Source organism: Loxodonta africana, chromosome 2 (genome assembly GCF_030014295.1).
Source record: "Loxodonta africana isolate mLoxAfr1 chromosome 2, mLoxAfr1.hap2, whole genome shotgun sequence".
Lineage (NCBI taxonomy): Eukaryota > Metazoa > Chordata > Mammalia > Proboscidea > Elephantidae > Loxodonta > Loxodonta africana.
Window position 1 is genome coordinate 175,830,485 of NC_087343.1, and position 24,435 is coordinate 175,854,919.

Here is a 24,435-nt window from a genome sequence, read left to right on the forward strand (position 1 = left end):
GTAGGGTCTGCTTTTCTCAACAAACAGTTTCATTAATAAATCACTAAGATTGGTTGAAACAAATATTTTCATCAATAAATACAATAAAATTTATTGTTTACTAGTTGGAAGGCATTGGTTGAGGCATTGAAACGAATTCAAAGAACTCTTGAGACCCTGCCTCTACCTTCAAAGGGTTTACTAAGTGTGGAGTCAGAACATACTCAAAGAAAGGTTAAATAATAATGCAGGCATTTCAATAGGAAGAAGATAAGTGGAACGATGAAACCCTCAGGCTCTGGAGTCAGACTTTAACTCCACCACTTACTTGCTATGCAAACTTGCTCAGGTTACTTACCATTTCTGTGGCTCAGTTCCCCATTTTCTACAACTGGAATAATTAAGGGTCCCTTCCAGGACCAGTGCAAGGATTAAACAGGTAATGCATGTACAGCACTTAGCATGATGCTCAGCAGAGAGCAAGCTCTCAATAAATGTTTTAGCCATTATGACACTATTATAATTAATTCGTTCCATAAATATTGAGTGCTTGCTCCATGATTTCTTTCATACTTTTTATTTCAGACCCTCTGGCTTCATGCCACACCAGCCTTTGCCCTAGCTGCTGACTCTCCTTCCTCCATTGGATTCTATTCTCAAGCCAGCATCGTCTTGGTGAAGAAGCACGATCTAGGCGCTCTGGTGAAGCTGGTTCGCCTCCTCTAATAAGCAGGCCTCAGATTTTCTTGGCATCTTTCTGCATCTCCCTGGATGGTTTGTCTCACCACATGGGAGGGACCTCTCTCTTCTCTCCTTACCACCTGAGGCCTTCTGTTCTCATTTACTTGGCAGTCAATTGCATACCATCCAGTGACAGCTTTTACTTTTTACATACTGCAATAATATACTTTTATTTACTATTAATTCTATTGTTGTTGTTGCTATTTGCCATCATGTCAGCTCCAACTCATGGCAACCTTATGTATCGATGGATAGTTTGCCATTGAGTCAATTCCGACTCATAGTGAGCATAGAAGACAGAATAGAACTGCCCCATAGAGTCCCCGAGTGTAAAACATGCCCCATAGGGTTACCAAGGAGGAGCTGGTGCACTCGAACTTCCAGCCTTTTGGTTAGCAGCCAAGCTCTTAAACCCTGTGCCACCAGGGCTCCAGGGCCTCATGTATAATGGAGCAAAATGTTGCCTGGTCCTGCGCCATCTTCACAATCATTGCTATGTCTGAGTCCATTGTTGCAGCCACCGTGTAGTACCTTCCAACCTAGAAGCTCATCTTCCAGTGCTATACCAAAAAAAAAAAAAAGAAACCAAACCTGTTGCCGTCCAGTTGATTCTGACTCATATCAACCCTTCAGGACAGAGTAGAACTGCCCCATATGGTTTCCAGTGAGTGGCTGGTTCATTCAAACTGCTGATCTTTTTGTTAGCAGCCAAACTCTTAAACACTGTCCGCCAGGGCTCCTCCAGTGCTATATCAGACAATATTCGATTGTGTTCCATATAGTTTTCATTTGCTAATTTTTTGCAAATATGATTGCCAGGCCTTTCTTCCTAGTCTGCCTTAGTTTGAAGGCTCCACTGAACCTGTCCATCATGGGTAACCCTGGTGGTATTTAAAATACTTGTGCAAACTTACAGATGGGTGGTGGATTAGTTCTATTGGTATCTAACATTTACTGAGTACATATGACGTGCTGGTAGGACTTGGCAATGGACTTGTCTGGGGATAGAGCATTGTTAATCTAGCCCTAAACCATTAGGTTTCTATGGAGTATATGCTCAAATAAAATCAGTAACTGAAAGCATATTTGTTAAAAGAGAGAGAAAAAAATAAATAAGATCTAGTCAACTTTACCCATTAAAGGACAAGTAAGGACATGTTGAGGAGTCCTGGTGGCACAGTGTTTAAGCTCTCAGCTCCTAACTGTTCAAACCCACCAGCTGCTCCGTGGGAGAAAGATGTGGCACTCTGCTTCAGTAAAGGTTACAGCCCGGGAAACCCTATAGGGGCAGCTCTACTCTGTCCTACAGGGTTGCTGTGAGTCAGAATGGACTCAACAGTATACAACAACAAGAAGGACATGTTATGCAATAGTTTCAAAATAACATTAACAGGAACTTATTTATTTAAAGAAGTTGTCAAGGATGTCTCTTAACGTTTCCAAACTCAGTGCCCTGAGAAACTTGGAGCACCGTTAAGAGAAGCTGGGAAATGAGGAGGCAGAGCAGACTTGATGGTGCTGGTGGGAAATGGTAGGTTTGGGGTTGTGGACAAGTTCACAAAACCCCAAAGCAAACAGTGTTCTTATCAGCCAGCACCAGGCATTCTCTCCCTCCTTCCACGGTGGTCCACAGGCACTGCCAAGCTCTGGTTCCCCTACACTTCTTTATACCTTTCGGGAGCCTTCCCTTCATCTTATATAGCCCCAAGACCTACTATAACCAAGGTAAATCCGTCCACAACCAGAGGTTGGAAGGCACTACATGGTGCCCACACACCACCAGCATATGTCCTCCAGGTAACCAGTCCTACTGTAGGCGGCTGACCCTTCTCAAAACTTCCCACTCTGGAGTCCGACCACTCCCTAGGAGTGTTAGTCGGCTTCAGTCTGATGATGAATTCCTTCAAGGCCATGGTAGGACATACATGTGAAAATGTCTCATCAAGCACTTGGCAATTTGGGAATGGAGTTGAAGAGAGAGGATAGAACAGAAGTAGATGTAGGTATCCTTCCCAGTGGATGGTCACACCTTAAATAAAAGTCTTCCAGCATCAGAAGTCTGGGTGAAGAGGCAAACTTTCACCACGGTGAGTAAAACATCATCAGCGCTTCTTGGACTTCTCTACCTGAGATAGAGAAGATTCACTGAGACTCAAGGATCCGGGGGCTGCAGCCCTAGCAGCTTACCTTCTTTTTTTTAATTGAGGTAAAAATATAATGACAAAACATACACCAGCTGTCATGGATTGAATCGTGTCCCCCCAAAATATCTGTCAACTTGGCTAGGGCATGATTCCCAGCGTTGTGTGATTGTCCATCATTTTGTCATCTGATGTGATTTTCCTATGTGTTGTAAATTCTGCCTTTATGATGTTAATGAGGCAAGATTACAGGCAGTTATGTAAATGAGCCAGAACTCAATCTACAAGATTAGGTTATGTCTTAAGTCAAACTCCTTTGAGATTTAAAAGAGAGAAGTGAGCAGAGAGACATGGGGACTTCATACCACAAGAAAGAAGCACAGGGAGCATAATGCATCCTTTGGACCTGAGCTAAGAAGCTCCTTGACCAGGGAAGACTGATGACAAGGACCTTCCCCTAGAGCTGACAGAGAGAGAAAGCCTCCCCCTAGAGATGACCCCCTGAATTTGAACGTCCATCTTCCTAGACTGTGAGAGAATATATTTCTCTTTGTTAAAGCCATCCACTTGTGGTATTTCTGTTATAGCAGCACTAGGTGAATAAGATACCAACTCAAAGTCACTTACCTTTGAAGCCTCCTGTTTCATCTTAAAAAGTCATGTGAATTTTACATTCTATAAATAATATACAAATAAGATTTTAAATTACCTTTGACTAAAATTGACTTTGCAAGATGACAGGCTGCCTTTAGCCTGTGGCATCACAGAGGATAAGTTTTCCCAGACACACCCCCACGCAAGGGAGCTCACACTTTAGCTTGAGAAGCGAGATGTTCAGCAAGGAACTTTTTTTTCCTTTTTGGCAGGAATTTGATCATTGGATTGTGGTGAACTAACAAGAGAAGTCTTAGGGAGTGAGGGGACCCCAGAACTAGAAGTCTTTTTTTTCCGTACTTTAGCTGAAGGTTTACAGAATGAACTAGCTTCCTCATTAAACGGTTAGTACACATACTGTTTTAAGACATTGGTTAAGAACCCCACAACACATCAACGCTCTCCCTTGGGTTCTCTGTTACCAGCTTTCCTGTCCCCTCCTGCCTTCTAGTCCTTGCCCCTGGGCTGGTGTGTACCTTTAGTCTCGTTTTGCTTTATGGGTCTGTCTAATCTTTAGATGAAGGGTGAACCTCAGGAGTGACTTCATTACTGAGCTAAAAGGGTATCCGGGGGCCATACTCTCGGGGTTTCTCCAGTCTGTGTCAGACCAATAAGTCTGGTCTTTTTTTGTGAGTTAGAATTTTGTTCTACATTTTTCTCCAGCTCTGTCCGGGACCCTCTATTGTGAACTCTGTCAGAGCAGTCAGTGGTGGTAGCAGGGTACCGTCTAGTTGTACTGGACTCAGTCTGGCAGAGGATGTGGTAGTGAGAGTAGGAAGCTTTGACGAGGTTAGGCCTGTCAGGAAGAGTCTGATTGCCAGGACTGTATATGATGGTGGTGGTGGCACAGGGGGTTGTCTCAGTGACGGTAGGTCTTGGGGCCATATAGGATGGAGGCAAGGACCCCGGAAGCATAAAGAAGTGTAGGCAAGCCTGGCTTGGCAGTGCCAGGGTGACCACCGGTGGAAGAAGGAGAAAATCCCCTGAACTGGGTGATCAGGGTACTGTTTGCTTTGCGGCTGTGTGAAACAGTGGCTTTCAAAAGTTCTCTGCAGGGCCACCAACAGGCTGAGAATTCTCTGCAAAGTGAGAACAGATTGCCAAAACTTCAAGCCTACAGCATATTTCACTGACAGATTGGGTGCGTTTCTCCTGAGATAGGGGTGTTCCAAAAGCAGAGGAGGAAAGGGAGGCTGGAAGAGGGGAGGGGGGTGGGGGAAGACAACTGTCAGCTTCAATGTGGCTTCAGGACAGCTCTTGCAGCTGTGGGCAGAGCAACAACTGCCAATTTGCTGAGCCTCAGGCGATTCACCAACTGGAGGGATGGGGCAGGGTGGGGGCAATCGGGGTTGTACAGGAGGGTCCCTAGAGGCTGAGGGACACAGACTCTAGCCCTAGGATGAGTTTGCTTTGCATGTGAAAGGAACATCCCTCCTTGCACCAAATTAAGCCAATTTGATCAAAATTCGTAATGCAGAGGAGCATAATTAAATTAAAGATTTTTTTTTTTTTTTTTAATTAGGCACAGTTTTGATGAAACTTAAGGGGACTCGGCAGGAATACTCTCGCTGTCTATTGAACATAATCCTGCCTGGTGAAGAGCTCTTTACTTGATGATCTTTAATGACTGCCCAGCTCTCAACTCCCCCGGGTTTGCTTAGAGAGGGGTGGGGGGAGCGGAGAGGCGGGAGGGCGGAGAGAAGCGCAACATGCATCTGCGGGAAGGCGTCTCTTTCAAAGGAAAGCTGGTGCTTAACTTTTGGGGTACCCGCTTACTAGCTTTTCATCTGCCAAAGTGGAGAAAGAGTGAAGGATTACGTTGAGGGGCTGTTTTCTAGTAATGAGTTAGGGGAGAGAGGGGGGCTCCCGGCCGACTGAGAGGCGCCTCCGCCAGCCTTCTTTGGTAACGGCTTCTTGCCTTTCAATTTCACTTCCACAAAACTTGAACCTTCCCTTGGTTTCCCAACAGAAAAACAAACAAAAAAGGCCTCGGGGAAACAGAGGTCTGGGAAGGGCCCTTAGCCTGCAGGACAGGATGCTCAGGAGGGCGGGCTGAGTTCGACTGTTTCCCTAGCACAAGGCACAATACAGCTGCGGTTCCAGGGACCCTAGAGGGCAAAGTAGAACTGCGCATAGGGTTTCCAAGGCTGTAACCCTTGTGAAAGTTCCATGGAGCCACTGGTAGGTTCGAACCACTGACTTTTAGGTTAGCAGCAGAGCGCTTAACCGCTGCGTCACCAAGGTTCCTGCAATACCCAAGGGAGACCAGTAAACACTGGATTACTGAAAGGATGGAGGAGTGAATAAAATAGTCAGTGAGTGAGTAACCCTGGAACTCTCCTGATAAAGAGTCAAAAAGCATGAGCCAGCTTAAAAAATGAATTTTCCCTTATCTCTCCATTTCTTCTTTTAGCCAACAAATATTTCCTGAGGCCTCACTTGTGGCAAACCCTGTACTGGGCACTAGATATTCTATGGTGAATAAAGAGTTTAGTTTCCTGCCCTAGAGTCCCTGAGTGGCCAAAGGATTAAGCACTGGCCATTTGAATTTACCCAGAGGTGCACCGGAAGAAAGGCCTGGGAACCTGCTTCCTAAAGGTCACAGCCTTGAAAACCCTATGGTGTACAGTTCTGCTGTGAAACACATACGGCCGTCATGAGTTGAAATCGACTCAAAAGAAACTGGTCTGTTTTTTTTCCCCTCATGGAGCTAACAGAGAGACAGGCAGTCCACAGATATTTATGAATAGTGAGAAGCTCTGGGAAGGAATTACAGAGGTCAAGTTTTGGCCTAGATCAGGGGTTGGCAAACTGTAGCCTACAGGCCAAATCCGGCCCATTGCCTTTTTTTGTTAATAAAGCTTTACTGAAAGAGAGACACACCTATTTATTTATATATTTTCTATGACTGCTTTAGCTACAATGGCAGAGTAGTTACAGTAGACATTTCATGGCCCATAAAGCCTAAAATATTTATCTTCTGGCTCCTTATAGAAAAAGCGTGCAACCCCTGGTTTAGATGATCAAAGAAGGCATCTCTGAGAAGATGAGGTATAGTTCAGACCTGGCAGAGGAGTAAATTTAGCCAGGGAGGAGTAACATACACAAGGACAAGCAGGACGGATGGCCCTTCAATGGGGATGAGTTTGGTGGGCAAGCACCTAGAAGAAGTTCCATTTGTTTGGAGATTGGGATGGAAGAACACAGTGCCTGGATGAGTTGGAGGTAGAAGGAGGGTCATTTGACTCAGAACCTTGTAATTCAGACCCTGAGAGAGATTTGTGTATAATTCAGAGTGCACTGAAAGATTTTAAGTAGGAGAATGATTTTCAAAGAGCCTTCTGGTCACTCTGGTGAGCGTGGCTTGGAGGAGTCACAGTGCATTCTCCTCTTAGACAAAGCAAGAGACGGTGGTGGCTTGGATCAACATCGTGTCAGTAGAGGTGGAGAGTGGTGGGAAAATTTAGGTGTATTTGGAAAGTAAAATTGACAGGATTTAGAAACAGATTGAATGTTGGAGAGGAGGGTGCAATGACAAGGAGGAAGCAGTCAAGAATGACATCGCTTAGGACTTTGGCTGGAGCCACTGGGTAAATGGTGGCACTATTTGCTCAGGTTAGAAAGCCTGGGGTTGGAGAAGGAGAGAAGGTTGGGTGGATAATTTAAGAGTTCAATACTTTTCCTTCTCGTTAAATTTGCTATTCGTGTGAGATTCTAAGTAGAGATGACAGGGCAACAGTTGGGTGCATGACCCTGAAGTACAGATGAGAGACCCAGGCTGTGATAAGAATTTGTAAGTCATGGTATTAAGCAATGAGACTGGGTGAGCTCACTTAAGGCAGGAGGTAAAGAGAAAAGGAAACAGGACCGGCAGCTGATGATTTTCTGCAGACGGCTTAGTCTCAGTATGGCCTGTTGTTACTTATTGCTATTTATCAAAACATCAGGCTGAGGGTAAATTACTGAAGAAACTTAATTAAGGAATATGCTTAAAGAAATGCAATGAGTTACTCTTAAGCGTCTGCAATTACTCTGAGATGGCCTCCCAAAAGTGGTATCAAGCAGAAAGCCTTGTGTCTCTTTATAAAGTAAAGCATAAACGGTGTATTCATGGAAACCATGGTGACCGTAGTGGTTAAAAGCTACAACTGCTGACCAAAAATGGAAACCCTGGTAGCGTAGTGGTTAAGGGCTACAGCTGCTAACCAAAGGGTCAGCAGTTTGAATCCGCCAGGCGCTCCTTGGAAACTCTGTGGGGCAGTTCTACTCTGTCTTATGGGGTCGCTATGAGTCGGAATCGACTCGATGGCACGGGTCCGGGGCTAACCAAAAGGTCCACAGCTTGAATCCACCAGCTGCTCCTTGGAGACTCTATGAAGCAGTTCTACTCTGTCATAGGGTCGCTATGAGTCGGGATTGACTCGACAGCAATGGGTGCTTGAATGAGGCATGAATGAGCTTTCGTACATCCCTCTTCAAGTTGGCTGATGGTTGAATTGTCTAACGTGGTGGTTCCTAATCACAGCTGTCCAGCAGAGTCAATGGGCCGGCTGGTTAAAATTACAGCTATTCCTTGAGCTCCACCCAGAGAAATTTCATTGGTCTGGGGGAAGGTTCCAGGATTCGATGATTTTAACCAAGACCCGAAGAGAGCCTGATATGGGAAATCCCATTGTTTGGCACTTGGTAACCACAGTTTTCCTGCATGTATCAAAGGCAAACTTGAGATCTGCCCCAACCAAACACCACACCTTCTAAACTGGGAAGATCTAAATTTGTGAGCTTGGGGTAAGATATAAATATTGTGCTTATCCATGAAGTGGAATTATCGAGTTATTACATGCTTGCTTCCTTCTTCCTTCCCTTGCCAAGACCTGATAATCATACTCCATAGAAGTCTTTCAATCAACCATCCTCACACATACACACATAAACTCTCTCTCTTTCCATCTCTCTCCCTCTTACACATATGCACTCATGCACACACACACACATACACACTCCTCTCTATTTATCTTCGTTGACACTGCCTTGGTTCAGGTCCCCATCATCTTTCACTCAACCTATTGTAATAGTTTCCTAACCACCCCTTTTACCAGTTAAGTCAATATTAGCTTAATCTATTGCAGTGAGACATTTACTTCTTTGTGTGGCCTTCCTAGACATGGTCTTATAACTCTCTTGTGACAGGGTAATCGTGGCCTTCCAAGGGGATTGGTCGGTTTTGCCTTAAAAGAGAGCCAATTCCAGAGCAGAGTAGAGCAGAGCAGAGGAGCCTACCACCAAGGAAGGAGAGACCAGCAGGAGAGACCTGGCAGCAGGAGATGGCCTGGTGAGCTTCTGGGCCCATGGAGAGAGAAAGCTGAGAGCCTTTGGGCAGAGACTTAGGGCCAGGGAGAAGCATGCCTGTGAGCACAGCTGGGAAGAGGGTATCCTGATGGAAGAACTGTATCCTGAGTGTTCCTGAGCCTGGATTGTAACTGCTACTTCCCTAGTAAACCCCATAATTGTGAGTATGGCCTGTGAGTTCTGTGTGGCCATTACAATGAATTATTGGACCCAGTAGAGAGTGCTGTGGGAGGGATGGTTAGTGCCGGAACTGGTAGAGAAGGCAGAGAGAGAAGGCTTGTCTGACATCTGCCTCATAGGAGTCAGCCTTAGGCTGTTAATCTTAGTTCTCCATCTCCCTTGTGGGGTTGGAGGAGGTCAGATACTGCCCCCTGCCATTTTTACATCCATCCTCCAAGTTGCTGCTGGGTTAACTTTCATGATCCAAATCTGATTCCCTCAGGCTCCTGCCCTGTAAGAAAACCCTCCATTAGTTTCTCATTGCCTGCTGGGAAAAGTTCAACCCCCTTGGCATAGTATTCAATGACTGTTACAGTGGTACACGGATCTTTGTCAGCAAGGGTTCCTCCATTCCCAATACCGAATACGCCCATTCATGCCTGCCCATACACACCTCCATAAATACTTCCATGTGTTTGTCTGAAATTCATTCAGTCCTATAACTGTCTGGTTAACTCTTACTCATTCTGCAAGATCTAATGCAAATGTTCCCTTCATGCTATAGTCTTCCTCAGCTCCAAAGGCAGAGCCTGATGTTTTTTTTTTTTTTCCTTTGTGCTCAATGTAGCAATTCGCACATCTCTTTACTGAAACATTTACCATGCTGCATTGTAATTACTTGTCTCTTTCTCTCCAATCCCCAATTTCCAAATCAAACTGGGATGATTCAGCTTTCTGTCCATAGCACCTAACTCAATGCCAGGTTTAGAGTAAACCACCAGTTGCCATGGAGTCAACTCTGACTCATGGGGACCCCATGTGTGTCAGAGTGGAACTGTGCTCCACAGGGTTTGCAATGGCTGATTTTTCAGAAGTGCATTGCCAGGCCTTTCTTCTGAGGCGCTCTGGGTGGACTCAAACCTCCAACCTTCTGGTCAGCAATCAAGTGTGCTAACAGTGCACCACTCAGGGACTCCCAGGCTTAGAGTAAGCCCTCCATAAATACATTTGGGGATTTTTTTTTTCCTTTTTCTTTGCCGCCAGCTTCTCAACAAACTGAGTTCTTGAGGCCATCAGTGTGCCTGTCCCTAGAAGCCCATCTTCCAGCCTGTGACTTACTGCTTCTAATTTGCTGGTGGCTAGGAAAACAGATAACTGGGCTTATTAGAATTTTGTGAAATATAAGAGATGATGGGTCCTAGAGGGACCAGAGTGGCTCTCCTTTGAGTTAAATGCATTAGCTTTAGTGAATGGCCTTCTAGAAGTCTCTTACCTTGCTTCCTGCTGGATTCCCAGTTGCTTTCTTGTAATGTTGCAAACTGATCTCTGAACAAACAAGGGGTGTGTATTAATTACACACGAAGTAGAGACACATTGTTCATTGTCTTTGTTCCCCAAAATTAAAATGGAGCACAAAGAGGATGAGAGGCCATGAAAATTCACAGTCGGTGCCCTTAACCCAAGTCCACAGATGGTCTTTAGGGATCTGTGGGTCCTCAGCACATTGTATAAATGTCTGCCTATGCCTGTGGTTTTTTCTGAGGCTAGGTTCTATAGCTTTTAAAAGATTCACAAATGGGCCTGTGATCCATAAGAATTAGAACCCACTAATTTAAAATATATTGATGTGCCATCTTTTGTTATTTTCTTAGTGCCCATCTTTAAAGTTAACACATGAATCTTAAAATGCCTTGGGAATGTGAATGATGTCAATGCTATATGTTGACCCCCGTGTCCTCTGATCTTAAAAATCTCTAAACTTGCTTCCTTCACTGATTGTTTTAGCCTGCAAGCCAAGCAGACAGCAAAGCAGTATCATTTCTAATAAGCCCTGTAAATAAATTCAGCTTCTGCTGTATTAAAAAAAAAAAAATTTTTTTTCTTTTTGCTGTATTAGATCACTGTAAAACAATTCCCTAAGGCCAAAGGGATTAAAAAATAGAAGAAAACACTTTTCACTAAACCATGCAGATGCTAGAAAATATTCCCGCTATGGTAATTTACACAGATTACTCCGTGACAAATTGGCTGTTTGAGCTGATCGTGTTGATCACTAAAACACTGTGCAGATTTTCTCCTGGGTTTGGAAATATTGTAAATGCATTGTGAGGCACAAGGCCTTTATTACCGACTCACCAGCATGCAAATGAGCTTTACAAAATTCTTGGTGATCTGAAAGCCAGAGTGAGCATGTTTTGCTTACAAAACAGTTGTCTTCAGTCTTCTGTGTCAACAAGTAGAAATGGCTAGGGTTCATTTAACACCCTTTGAGCAGCGCTGCCACCAGGGTCTGCTGGAAAAAGGACACAAGGTACCACATAATGGTGGGTATGTCCTTGGTGGCTGAAACCCTGGTCATCAGTCATCATCTCTTTTTCATTACCTGTTGTGCCCAACCTGTTCTTCCTGGTGTGTTTCCATCCCATTGAATGATGCCCATTGATCCATTTGACCAAAGAGGAAAACATGGTACCATTTTGAATACTCTCGCTCCTCATTACCTACTCCCAAGTCCTGTTGAGTCGACCCCCTTATCTTCTCAAATCTGTCTTCTGCCTTTGGTTCAGGACACCACACAGTCTCTTGTCCGGATGACAGCAGTAGCTTCCTAACTGGGTTCCCTGACTCCAGTCTTGCCCCTACTCCAGTTCAAGGAGATCTCTCAAAGGACAAAACAGGTCATGTTTTTCCTTTCCTCTAGTGTGCTCTTTTCCCAACCCTACTCTACACAGAGTTCAGCATCTCCCCTAAATCAGTGTTGAACAAGTACCAGTTTTAAGAAGAGTCAGACTATTAGCCAGCAGAATGCCCATGGGTCTGGCCAGACCTGGTCTCCATAGGCCATCACTCTGTTTGGTAACTGCCTGCTTGCTTGTTGGTCTCCTTACCAGCACGTGAACTCTGGGAGAGAAGAGCTGGGTCTTGTTTACAGTTACGGTGATTTTCTACCAGACTGCCTGGCATATGATAACTAATCATTACATATTGAATGAATAAATAAATGATATACAACTTGAAGACAACTAAGACTACTCTTTAATGGCAACACAGATAATGAAAATACACATTTCTTACAACTAAAGCAACATCCACTGATGGGGCTGAGATGCTGTGTGCACTTCTTTTCTGATGTTTACTAATTCTCGTGTATATTCAACTAATTTTTAGTACAAAATGCTTCTCCTTCAATCCCAAATAGTAGTGAAGGGTACATCTGGGGCTTTTCTCTTTGTCTTCTGATTCTGACTCCTTGCATTCAACCGACAATGATATACTTTATCTAGGAAAAATGAAGGGGCCAAGGCCACCAGTTGGTGGTATATCTGAGATTAGAGTGAGGTTCTTCACACTGTAGAGGGAAGGTGATATTGTGCGATTATCCTAGTCGCAAATTGATACACGCATGCCTAAGGCTATTACATTAGCTTCAAAACAACTCTGACACAAGACACCAGAAATTCACATTCATCGAGGGCTGGAGGGAATAATTCAACACACCTCATCTGCCAAATATTTCCTGCTCTTAAACTAAGGCCAAAATAAGGAGGTCTTAAAATAGCAGACAATTTCTGTTCATTCTTTTATTTGTAGTGCCTTTGTCGAACCTGTAACAGCCTAGCTCTGATAAACAAGTGCCCGTATCCTTTCCAGATATCTAGATGCCAAGTGCCTATCTACCTAATGTGCACAGGGTGGGGTGGGTAGTGTTTCACATACTTGTTCATTCTGCCCCAGCCTGCATTTCATAATTCATCCAGTCCATGTCTGTGCTGCAAGTTATGGACCTGGAGCATCCAAGCTGAGCCCATGCCCTGAGGATTCAGTCGCTTGTTTCTGTGACAGCAAGAGGTTTAGAAAACTCAGTTTGAGACAGGCCCTATTTGGTAGCAATAGTCTTTTGATTGCCTATTCTCAATCTTTTTTTTTTTTTTTTCTTTGGGGAAACTCCTCTTTCAGTCCCTGTGGCTGTGATGGGGCTGTCAATCATGGTGCCCCACCCCACCATGGGGAAGGCCTGGGACCTACACTGGCCAGTCCATGCACCCCTTTTCTGTGCCCACAGTGGCTGATTCAAGTCTGGGCATGCAACCAAGCAAGGGTAATCAAAGTCCCTCTGGGAGTGATGTTCGAACACAAGGAAAGTAAAATTCTCTTTCCTTTGAGTGGCCATCTCAACACTGGTAAGATCTTACCTGCAAAGTGAAGTCAACCAAGACAGGTGATAATAATGGTGGCAGTTTATAACAGACAACATTTATTGACTGCTGGCCTTATGCCAAGAACTCTTCTAAGTGCTTTGTAAGTATTAACTGATGTTATCTTTGTAAACCTCATCATTATGATTATTGTCATCATTGTAATTATTATTGCTATTATTATTCGTATTTCCACAGATGAGAAAACTGAGACACCGAGGGGTTAAGTAACTCATGTTAAAAAAGCTATTAAGTAGGGGAAGCACTATTTGAACTCAGGCAGCCTGGCTCCTGAGCCCGTGCTCCAAGACATTTTGCTCTGCAGCCTCTGGCATTACCGACCGAGGAAGAGGAGGAGAAGGAATGAGAGTCAGAGGAGAAGGAGTAGGAGGAGGGAGATGCAGGCCCTAGGCCATTGCTGGGGCCCTTAAATCTAGCCATGCCTCAAACCACGGCTGCTGGATTCCCAGTTAAGGAACTCAGTACATTTCCTTTTTTACTCAAGCCAGTTCGAGTTGGGTTCCTAGCCCTTGCAACTCAACTAAAACACTCTGCCTCCCATCATCACTCATTCTGACTGTCCCTTTTCTTACTGCCTTGCCCTAAAAAATAATAATTAAAAAATTAATATCAGTACATTATAGAAATTCGGAAAACACAAAAAAGACATCATGAAGTAGAATAAAATTTGCATGTAATACAACCAACTCATGATAATAATGGTTAATATTTTTATGTTTTCTTCTAGTCTTTTTTCTAATTTTATGCATATATACATATAAACAAGTTGCTGTTCAATCAGTTCTGACTCATGGTGACCTCTTGTGTGTCAGAGTAGAACTGTAGCTCCACAGTTTTGGGAAGTAGATTTCCAGGTCTTTCTTTTGAGGAGTCTGGGTAGACTCAGGCCTCCAACCTTTCGGTTAGTAGTCCAGGGCATTAATCGTTTGCACCAACCAGGGACTCCATATATACATTTAAAGAGAAAGAAAGAAAGAGAAGTTGCCATCAAGTTGTTTCCGACACATGGAAACCCCATGTGTGCAGAGTAAAACTGCTCCACAGGGTTTTCACTGCGACCTTTTGGAAGCAGATTGCCAGGCCTTTCTTTCTTCCAAGGCACCTCTGGGTGAGTTTGAACCACCAACCTTTTGTTAAGTAGTCAGTGTTTAAACATTTGGGCCACCAGGGACTCTTATAGGTACCTGTAGGGTGTGTGTATATTTGTTTCTTATCTTTCTTTTTTTTACTTAACATTATATAATAAGTATTCTCCCAAGTTAAATATTTTTAAATATAGTCTTAATGGCAGCATAATTTGTGTATGTGTGTATGTGTGTGTGTGTGTGTGTTTGTGTGTGTCCTTCTATCCAATTTCTATGTGCTTTCTACTGCTTGACCTCTTTCCTGATTTAGCCTTCTTCTCTGCACACAGGAAGGATATCAAAGGCTTTTAGGGTCAGGCTTGGCTTCAGCCTGTGGTCCTTAATCTCTGTCTCATTGTTCAGGGCCCTGCTGGCCAGTTTGACAGCCCCTACCAACCCGTGCCACAGCATGGCCCCCAGCCAGAAGGGTGACCATGTCAGAAGCAGAGGCTCTCTTGCCACTCCTTGCCCCTCTGTCTGTGAACACAACCAGGAGGACTTGCAGCCAGTGGTTTGGGAATAAGACAAGCTCTGGGAAAGGTCCAAGCCCCTGTCACAGATCAGCAAACATAAAGCCAGGATGGCCCAGCAGCTCCCAGCATGATGTATTCTAAGGCTTGCCGAGTTGCCAGTTAGCACAGTAAGAAACCTCTGATTCCTGCCTTTTTAACTCCACATATCAATAACAATTTGCCTGGCAAAACTCTGGGTGCTGGACCTAAATATGCAAACCACCAGGAGGAAACACAAGGATGACGTTGAGAAATTAGATTTAAAATACCAAATAAATGCCTTTCACTCTGTCCCTCCCAGTTAGTGCTGTATAAAGGTTCATAACACTTATGAAGCACTAAATGCCACCTAAATGACTAGTTATTGACATGTAGACGAGGAAAAAAAGAACACAAAAGGAAGCAGTAAAAATACTACAACTATATATGATACAGATGTCAGTCCTATATTTGACAAATCTCTGGATGTCATTCCAAGCCATGGGCAATGGTAGATTAAGATGATAAGCCTTTAAGCCCCACCAGGGTATCTAAAGCAAAGGCTAGCAACAGAAGGGGCAGTAGGTAGTTCATAGCCAATGAAAATATGAAGCCAGAGGAGTTCAGAATGGTGCAGTTGTTCAAAGTCAAGTACAATTAAGAGCAAAAGCATCATCCACCCATTCCTGCATCCACCCATCTACCAACCCATCCACCCATCCACCCACACACCCATCCACCCATCCACTCATCCATTCATCCATTCATAGTTCATTATGTATCAGCTTGGAAACCCTGGTAGTATAGTGGTTAAAAGCTACCTCTGCTAACCAAAAGTAATGCCTGGTGGATTCAGCAGTTCGAATCCATCAGGTGCTCCTTGGAAACTCTATGGGGCAGTTCTACTCTGTCCTATAGGGTCTCTATAAGTCGGAATCAGCTTGATGGCAAGGGGCTTGGTTTTGGTTTTTTGTATCAGCTATACTATCTGCTTTACAACTATCAATTCCTATCGTTTATTGAGGACTAGCTTTGTCTTAGGTATTACATAAAGTGTTTTACATGAATCATCTCATTTAATCTTCATAACTATCTTTTGAATTGGGTGTTTTTATCTCTACCTTTTAATGAGAAAACTGAATCCCAGAGAACTTAAATGACCCCTGGAAGATCAAGCAAAGATCATGTATCAGCCCTGCAGACCTATCAGTCCAGCCATTCTCTCCTTTGTTTTGTAGCTGTTACATTCTTGCCATGCACCAAGCTTTGGATTAGGCATTAGGGCTACCAGGGAACCTTAGGTATATCCTGCGAAACACTGATTCCTGAGTAAGTGAAGCTAGAATTAACCAAATAAGGTCTTAGAGCCAGAAGCCTGGTGGTCCCAGTGATTATCACTGGAACTCCCAAAATGCAGAGTCCGTAGGTTATGGTACTTTCAGGAAAGGATACCTAATTCTGTTTGGGTGGGCAGGCTGGGATAGCTGAGCCTGGGTCTTAAAGAATGAGTTGTGTTCATGAGATAGAAAGGAGGAAAATATGCTCTAAGTGGGGGGACCACCATAAGCAAAGATAGGGAGACATGAAGGAATATGGCATTTTGGGGATATAACAAACACTTCAAGGACCACAAAGCAGAAGTGAGAGGACTTGGGACTATACCCAGCTGTTCCATACAACTTGCCGCAGCTGACAGCCTGAAGATACAAACAGATCAAGTGCCTTTGTAGAATTGATAATTAGACAACCAAGCCCTCTTTACCATCCCCTTCTTAAAATATCCACCCCACCACCCCTAGCCCATCACACTGTATTCCCTTATTTGCTTTGCTTTTTCACAGAGCTTATCACTGAAATATTATATTGAATTATTTGCTTATGTGTTAGTATATTGTCTTTCTTCCCACTAGAATGTAGGCTCTATGATAGAAGAGATTTCATCCAGTTTGTTCTCTAATCTTTCCTCAGTACTTAGAACAATGTTTGGCACTGGTACCCAAAACAAAACCCATTGCCATTGATTCAGATCTGACTCATAGTGACCCTATAGAACAAAGTCAACTGCCCCACAGGGTTTCCAAGGAGCAGCTGGTGGATTCGAACTACTGAACTTTTGGTTAGCTGATGTGCTCTTAACCACTGTGCCACCAGAGCTCTTAGCACTGGTATACCCTTGATATTTGTTGAATAAATAAATGAACCCAACAGACAAAACAAGGAAGATCCTGGTACTTGTGAGGGGCAGGAACAATGGCACTCTTGGTATGGGTCAGGGTGCTGGTCACTCACGTGGGATTCATGATCTCCCTCAAACTCATTTTAAGTGGTTTGGAGTCAGAATTGCTTGAATGACTATTGGAGCTTAAGAAGCAGTCATCCTATGCCTGTCATCCACGAATTTCCTGTCACCAGACTTCAAATGCTGGCAGGCAAATTGTTTGAACTTAGGTCACTACTTCCCCCTTCCGTGCCCATAGCAGACATCACAAATCAATCATGGCAATTTTTCCTGCAGCTTTAGAATCCTTGTCAACAGCACACTCCAGACAGACACTGCTAATCGATAGGAGCTGGCATGAGAGATGACAGTCACTTTTCATCCTGAGCATGAAAAAAAACTAAGCAGATGTGAGAAAGGAGTAATATAAGTAGGCATATGGAAGGAGGAACAAATCCATATTCCAATGGGGTATTGTAAGTTACATGTCTTTAGACTTCCCCAACAGTGACAAGCAAAGCATCCTGAAAGACAATATAGCACAGTGATTATGAACATGAACATTGATGTCAAGCTAGCTGGGATCCAGCCCTGGAGTTACAGCTTTGTAGATGTGAGCAAATTACTTAACCACTCTGAGTTTTCATTTGTAAAATGGACCTAATAACCCTGTTTAAGTCATTAGATTACGATGGAAGAACACTTAGCCCAATGCCTAGGATACAGTAAATGATAAATCAATAATAGTTATTGATTTTGTTTTCAAAATTGACAGATTTGCAAGCATAAACTTAACCAGGTACTGATCTTGAACTCTGGAAATATTTTTGCCAAAATCTATCAGAAACATCTGGAATGAAGCCAATTTCCACCCAACCCCAGCAAGTGGACTGTTCCCTTTTTCCAGGTTTTATTCATATTTAAACTGCTGTTACAAAACATTAAAGAAAATGTATTAAACAATAAGCACTTACCCATAATCACGGCCCTCTTCCACAACTCATTTTGTTTTTCATGTTCCTTTCCGGTCTTTCCCCAAATGTAGACATTTTTTATATAATTAAAATCTTGGTCTTCCTTTTCTTTTTTTCTTTTAATTCTCTGAGCCAGGAATTAAGTTTCTGGGACTTTCCTTATCACTCAATCACAGATTGAGTTTCTAGGCCTTTCTGCATCATTTTGTTGCCGCATGCAATTAGATCACTTGGTCTCTCTTGGGCTCAGTGGCCCTATTTGTCAAATGGGGGGTATAATACATTACGTATGTGGGAGAAAAATGTGGCAGTCTGCTCCTGTAAAGATTTACCGTCTTGGAAATCCTACGGGGCAATTCTCTGTCCTATAGTGTTGCTGAGTTGGAATTGACTGGACAGCGTGGGGTTTTTTGGTTGTTGTTTGTACATTATATATGGGGGTATAATGCATTATTGCTCAATGGTTGGAGAAGATGAGAAAATGGACTTGAAAATATGGAGCAAAATAAAAATGCCACAGATTCAAATGGTACTTGGCATCCTGTGGGTAAGGAAGGTGACAGTTCTCTGTTGTCATTGTTAGTTGCCATTGATTCGATTCCAAATCATGATCACCCCATGTGTGCAGAGCTAAACTGCTCCACAGGGTTTTCTTTGGGGAAGTAGATCACTAGGCCGGTTTTTCAAAGTACCTCTGAGTGGTTTCGAACTGTCTACCTTTCAGCAATTATTCGCGTCTTTAGTGCTTTTTTTTTTTTTTTAGTGCTACACAGTTCTCTAGGTGGCTTATAGCAGGAGGCAGCCTGATGTGGGGAAAGGGAATCAGAACCTTGGGCACTTCCCAACCACACCATGAGCTTGATGTGTGTCTTTATCCCGGCCTTTCTTGTAGAAAAGTTCCTCATGCTTGAAAAAAAGGAAAACATTGTCTGTCTCAATCACCTCAGAGAAAAGTTATCCACAGGAGTAAATGTAACGTTAAATGTGGAGGAACTTAAAAATGCTTAATGGATTTGATTGATCAAAGTGCTTATTATTAAATGAGCAGGGAAAAGAAAGAAAGCTGAAATGTAATATTTAAAGAAAACCAGGAAATAAATCTATCAATCGTGTCACTGGTTTTGAGGCCTTTTAAAAAAGATAGTAAATTTCACTCGAGTAATTCTCTCTGCTGTTTATGGCAAATTGTTGGATTTTCTTGTTTGTTTTGTTTCATTTTGTTTTCTTTCTCTTTTTTGCAAAAGCTTTTAGATTCAATGGCCATTTTCTCCTACCTTCATAAATAATACAATATCCTCCAGGGTGCTGAAATACTTAGAGAACACATTGAACAAAATGACCTACAGGTTATATATTAAGTAGTAAAGAAATAAAATCAAACAGGGATCACAAAAAAAAGTAGGTATGTACACAGACACGTATGAAACCCAGACATCAACAATCACTTCATCTTCTTGAGCTTCTCCAAAGGAATCCCCTAGCATCAAAATGCTGAATTTTGATGAATTTTAGGATCTCACTAAAAAGATGGCAGAGAGAATTTACCATGCCAGCCTTCAGCAAACACTTCAAATATTCTATATCAGTCAGGACATGTCAGGTTATGTTGCAATAACAAACAATTCCCAAATTTCAGGACCTTAGCACAGCAGGGACGGATTACCCAATAAGCAAGGTAAACATGTGCTCAGGGCATCAGCAAAACAGGGGCACCAATTTTCCAAAGCAAAGACCCATGCATGCCAAGCAGATAGGGCACAAGGAAAAGTGAGCACCCACCACTGCAATGGAAGGGAACTGGCAGGGCACTAAATGAAATTGATAGCATTTTATAAATTTTGTATACGATAACAATTATATTTTTCTTTTCATTTCAGACAAGTATGGTATAACCTCACATTCAGTTTTCTCTTGTGAACCACATAAGAATGCACCAGCAGCACTATAATAACGTGACTCATGACATATCGGGTCCTAGCAAAATGAACCAAAATGGGTCTTCAGATTGAGCATACCCTTGTATTTGTATCATGCTGTTTGTGATCACTCTTGTCCCTGTCAGGTATTAGCAGTAGTCCAATAAACTGTGAAGACACAGCATCAAAGGATGAAAAGTGAGTGTTTTTCATCTTGAATTAATACTTAAAAACTTGTGCATCCATTCCTTGATGTATTAAAAAAAATTAATGGAGGTATAGAAAGTAAAACTACTTTAGAATCTGAAATTGTCATATCTGCAGATCCCATAAAAAGCAGAATAATTTTTCTTCTAATGATGTAAATTTTGGGATCAAAAGAGGGCCAAGTGATTGTCAACATCACAGTGGACCATTTGAAAATTCATGTTGAAAATTTCTGGATGGTAAACAAACAAGGTTCTGTAGCCAGAATATATTTCTAGGGTGCAAACCTAATGGTGAAAATTGTAAGAGGGGGTGGCTACAGTATTCTCCATCAGTTGGCTCTGTATATTGTTTTGCTTGCAAGCTATTTAGTCCAGAATCATTTAATTCTCAATTTAGCCATGGGTGCAGCTGGAATATGATTGATAAACATGAAAACAGTTCAGTTCACAGAGATCGTATGTTGTCATGTTTTAAACCAAAGACGTGGCTTTGATTTAACTCACTAACAGGAAACACAAGTTAATAAAGAATGTCAGTGTTGGAAAGCCGTTTTCCAACTCGTTGTTACTGTCATTATAACAATCACTGAACGTGGACTATTTTTTCAAGGAAAAAATGAAGTGTGTGGTCCCCACAAAATGGAAATTTTGGGGACTTACTTGAACTTGTGGCTCAGTTTGATCCCTTTTTAGCAGGTCACATCTCAAAATATGGTAACACAGGAAAGGGCAACCCATCGTATATGTCTAAAACAACATATTAAGAATTAATAAACTTAATATGTGATAAAGTTTGATCAACTATTTTCAGTGAAATAAGTATAGCACGATATTTCAGTTTGTCTGTAGATTTCACTCCTAATCTTTTTTATACAGATCAGCTAAGTATTGTTTTAAGATGCATCTCTCCAACAGATGGAAAATCTGTTAAGCGATTTATCACATTTACCATCTTAAAAAGTCACCAATGACGAAATTGCAAATCAAGTACTTCACTATTTACGTGAAGTTGGCAAAATTGATTTTTCTAAGTACAGAAGCCAGCCCTATGACAATGCTGCCAATATATTGAGGCATTACAAAGGCATGCAAAGAAAATTTTAGAATGTGATAAATATGCCATTTTCATACCATGGGCTGTGCATTCACTTAATCTTGTAGGGCATAGCACAGTAGAGCATAGTCCTGAAGCAGTTGATTTTTTTAATACTGTTCAATTACTGTACACAGTTTTTATCATCACTACTCACCAATGGGCAGTTCTTAAAACATATTTAGGCAATGGTCAAATATTAAAATTTCTTTCTAATACATATTGGGAAGCACATGCTGTAGCAACAAGTGCAATCCTGGAATCATACACTTAGATTTAGATGCCTTCGAAAACATTGCTGAAGACCAGATACAAAAAGGATACCAAAAGAGAAGCTGAAAACATCACTAACAAAATGCAAACACTAGAGTATGTACGTATGTACGCATGTTGGTTATGTGGAATAATACACTGCAACATTTCCATCAGGCTAGTCAAGCTCTCCAAGATTCAGAAGTAAATGTAAAGAATGCACGGATCTCTACCAGTCATTAACAATCTTACATAACTTAAGAGATTTTGAAAACACAACAAAACAAATACTGCCAAGTAATGATTATGAAGCAGTTCACTGTCACAGAAAGATTAAAAAAGAAACAAGTAAATGACAAACATGTTCCAGAAGTATCACTGAGTGCCAGAGATCAATTTTGTGTCACCACATACTACACCATCGACGTATTTGATTCTTGCATGAAAACAAAGGTGAAAGTGTATGAAGTTCTTTCAAATAGATTTTACTTTTTAAACAGTGGGGATACACCTGATGAAGACTACATGAAGGCATCCAAACAATTAGCACAGGGTTATTCCAATGGCTTAAATACAAACCTTTACCGAGGAGTGGCAATTTCATTCTTATTTGAGAATTCAGTTTACAGATTCAGGAAAGACAAACTTTACTCATGTGGGCATGTATGATTCTATAATAGAAGATAAAATACAAAGCGTGTTTCCCAATGTTTAAATTGTTTTACATGTATTCCTAACTTTAATGATCACAAACTGCACCGTGGAACACTCATTTTTGGCTTTAAAGAGACTCAAAAACCCTCAGCGTACAATGATTCAAAAAAGAGTCAATTCATTACCCTTATTATGTGTGAAAGTAGATATTCTTTGGCAGTTTAATTGTGATGAAATCATTGAAGAATTTGTAAGAGCAGTGAATAGAAAGAAACGTTTTTAATTATAATATGTTAAAGATGAAAAATCTATCTAAAATTAAAAAATAGTAATTTGTTGTAACATTTGTTTTCTGAGCATGAAATTTTCTTTTATGACATGTTTTCATTTGTTCATTTATAATTATAGCTTTATTATGAAACAAGCATCAAAATTAATGTATGAGCCATTTAAAGCAAAAGGAGATAAACAGAATTTTACACTGATCGTTGAAACAACTAAGTTTACTGACTCATTTTCTTTGTTGTAGAATATTCTTTTTGTAGAAAATGTGATATATAGTAAATATCTTAGTACCCCGTATCCACTAAAAATTTAATAATCCTCTTCATCTCACTCCACTAAAATGGCATAGGCCACTTTTGCAGTCAATTGCTAATATTATTGCTGTTGTTGTTAGGTGCTGTCAAGTTGGTTCTGACTCATAACAATCCTATGTACAACAGAACAAAACATTGCCTGGCTCTGTGCCATCCTCACAATTGTTGTTACGTTTGAGACACAGCCGCTATGTCAATCCATCTCATTGAGGGTCTTCCTCTTTTTCACTGACCCTCCCTCCGCTTTAACAAGCATGATGTCCTTCTCCAGGGACTGATCCCTCCTGATAACATTTCCAAAGTATGTGAGACATAGTCTCACCATCCTTGCTTCTAAGGAGCATTCTGGCTATAATTCTTCCAAGAAAGATTTGTTTGTTCTTTTGGCAGTCCATGGTATATCCAATATACTTCCCCACCAGCATAATTCAAAGTTGTCAATTCTTCTAAGGTCTTCCTTATTCATTGTCCAACTTTTGCATAAGTGTGAGGCCATTGAAAACGTCATGACTTGGATCAGGCACACCTTAGTCTTCAAGTTGACATTTTTGCTTTTTAACACTTTAAAGGGATCTTTGCAGCTGATTTGCCCAGTGCAATGCGTCTTTTGATTTCCTGACTGCTGCTTCCATGGCTGTTGATTGTGGATCCAAGTAAAATGAAATCCTTGACAACTTCAATCTTTTCTCCATTTATCATGATGTCGCTTATTGGTCCAGTTATGAGGATTTTTGTTTTCTTTATGTTGAGGCATAATCCATACTGAAGGCTATAGTCTGATTTTCATCAGTAAGTGCTTCAAGTTGTCTTCACTTTCAGCAAGCAAGGCTGTGTCATCTGCATAATGCAGGCTGTTAATGAGTTTTCCTCCAATTCTGATGCCCAGTTCTTCTTCATTTAGTCCAACTTCTTGGATTATTTGTTCAGCATACAGATTGAATAAGTATGGTGAAAGAATATAACCCTAATGCACACCTTTACTGACATTAAATATAAATATAAATGTGCTAATATTATAAAAAATATTATAGTCCCATTTGAAAAGAAGTTACATTATGGATATCTAAGAGACATACATACGTATACATGTATATATGTATAACTCACATATCCCATTGGCATACTTAAATAAACAAAGGAGAGAGTACCACAGATTATCAGTGTTTAGGACCCTCACACACCTTGATCTGGCCCTGAGAACAAATGATTATTTCTCAATCACTCTAAATGAATGTCCCAAACAGCTGACAGAGAGGTTCTGCTTGTTGAGTTTACTCAGGAAGGCAGGCTGCTAGGGACTCCATCTCGACATTTTTTTCCCACAGTCACCTCCGCAATGAGAAGAAAATCAGGCCAGGAAGAAATTCATGTCTCTTTCCCCCACTTTTGCTCACATTTCATTGACCAAAGCCTGTCCCATGGTTATGCCTAACGTCAAAGGAAGTACCAAAAACCAAATATTGCCGTTGAGTCGATTCTGACTCATAGCAACCCTATGGGACAGAGTAGAAATCCCCCATACGGTTTCCAAGGAGCACCTGGTGGATTTGAACTGCCGACCTTTTGGTTAGCAGCCATAGCTCTTAACCACTACACTACCAGGGTTTCCTGTAGGGAAATGTAATTCTGCATGTGGCTGGGAGGAAGCCGGGATATTTGGTGAGG

The 24,435-nt window shown here is 41.9% G+C and overlaps 1 long non-coding RNA gene across 2 annotated transcripts in view; it reads left to right on the top strand.

The window, feature by feature from the left end:
* Positions 1 to 23,991, top strand: part of LOC111751292 (uncharacterized) — a 28,619-nt gene extending 4,628 nt beyond the window's left edge. For both annotated transcript variants that reach the window (XR_010320084.1, XR_002786377.2), the window contains one exon: positions 565 to 23,991. This is a non-coding gene — a long non-coding RNA (uncharacterized LOC111751292). The remainder of the gene's footprint in view (positions 1 to 564) is intronic.
* Positions 23,992 to 24,435: the final 444 nt, after the last annotated feature.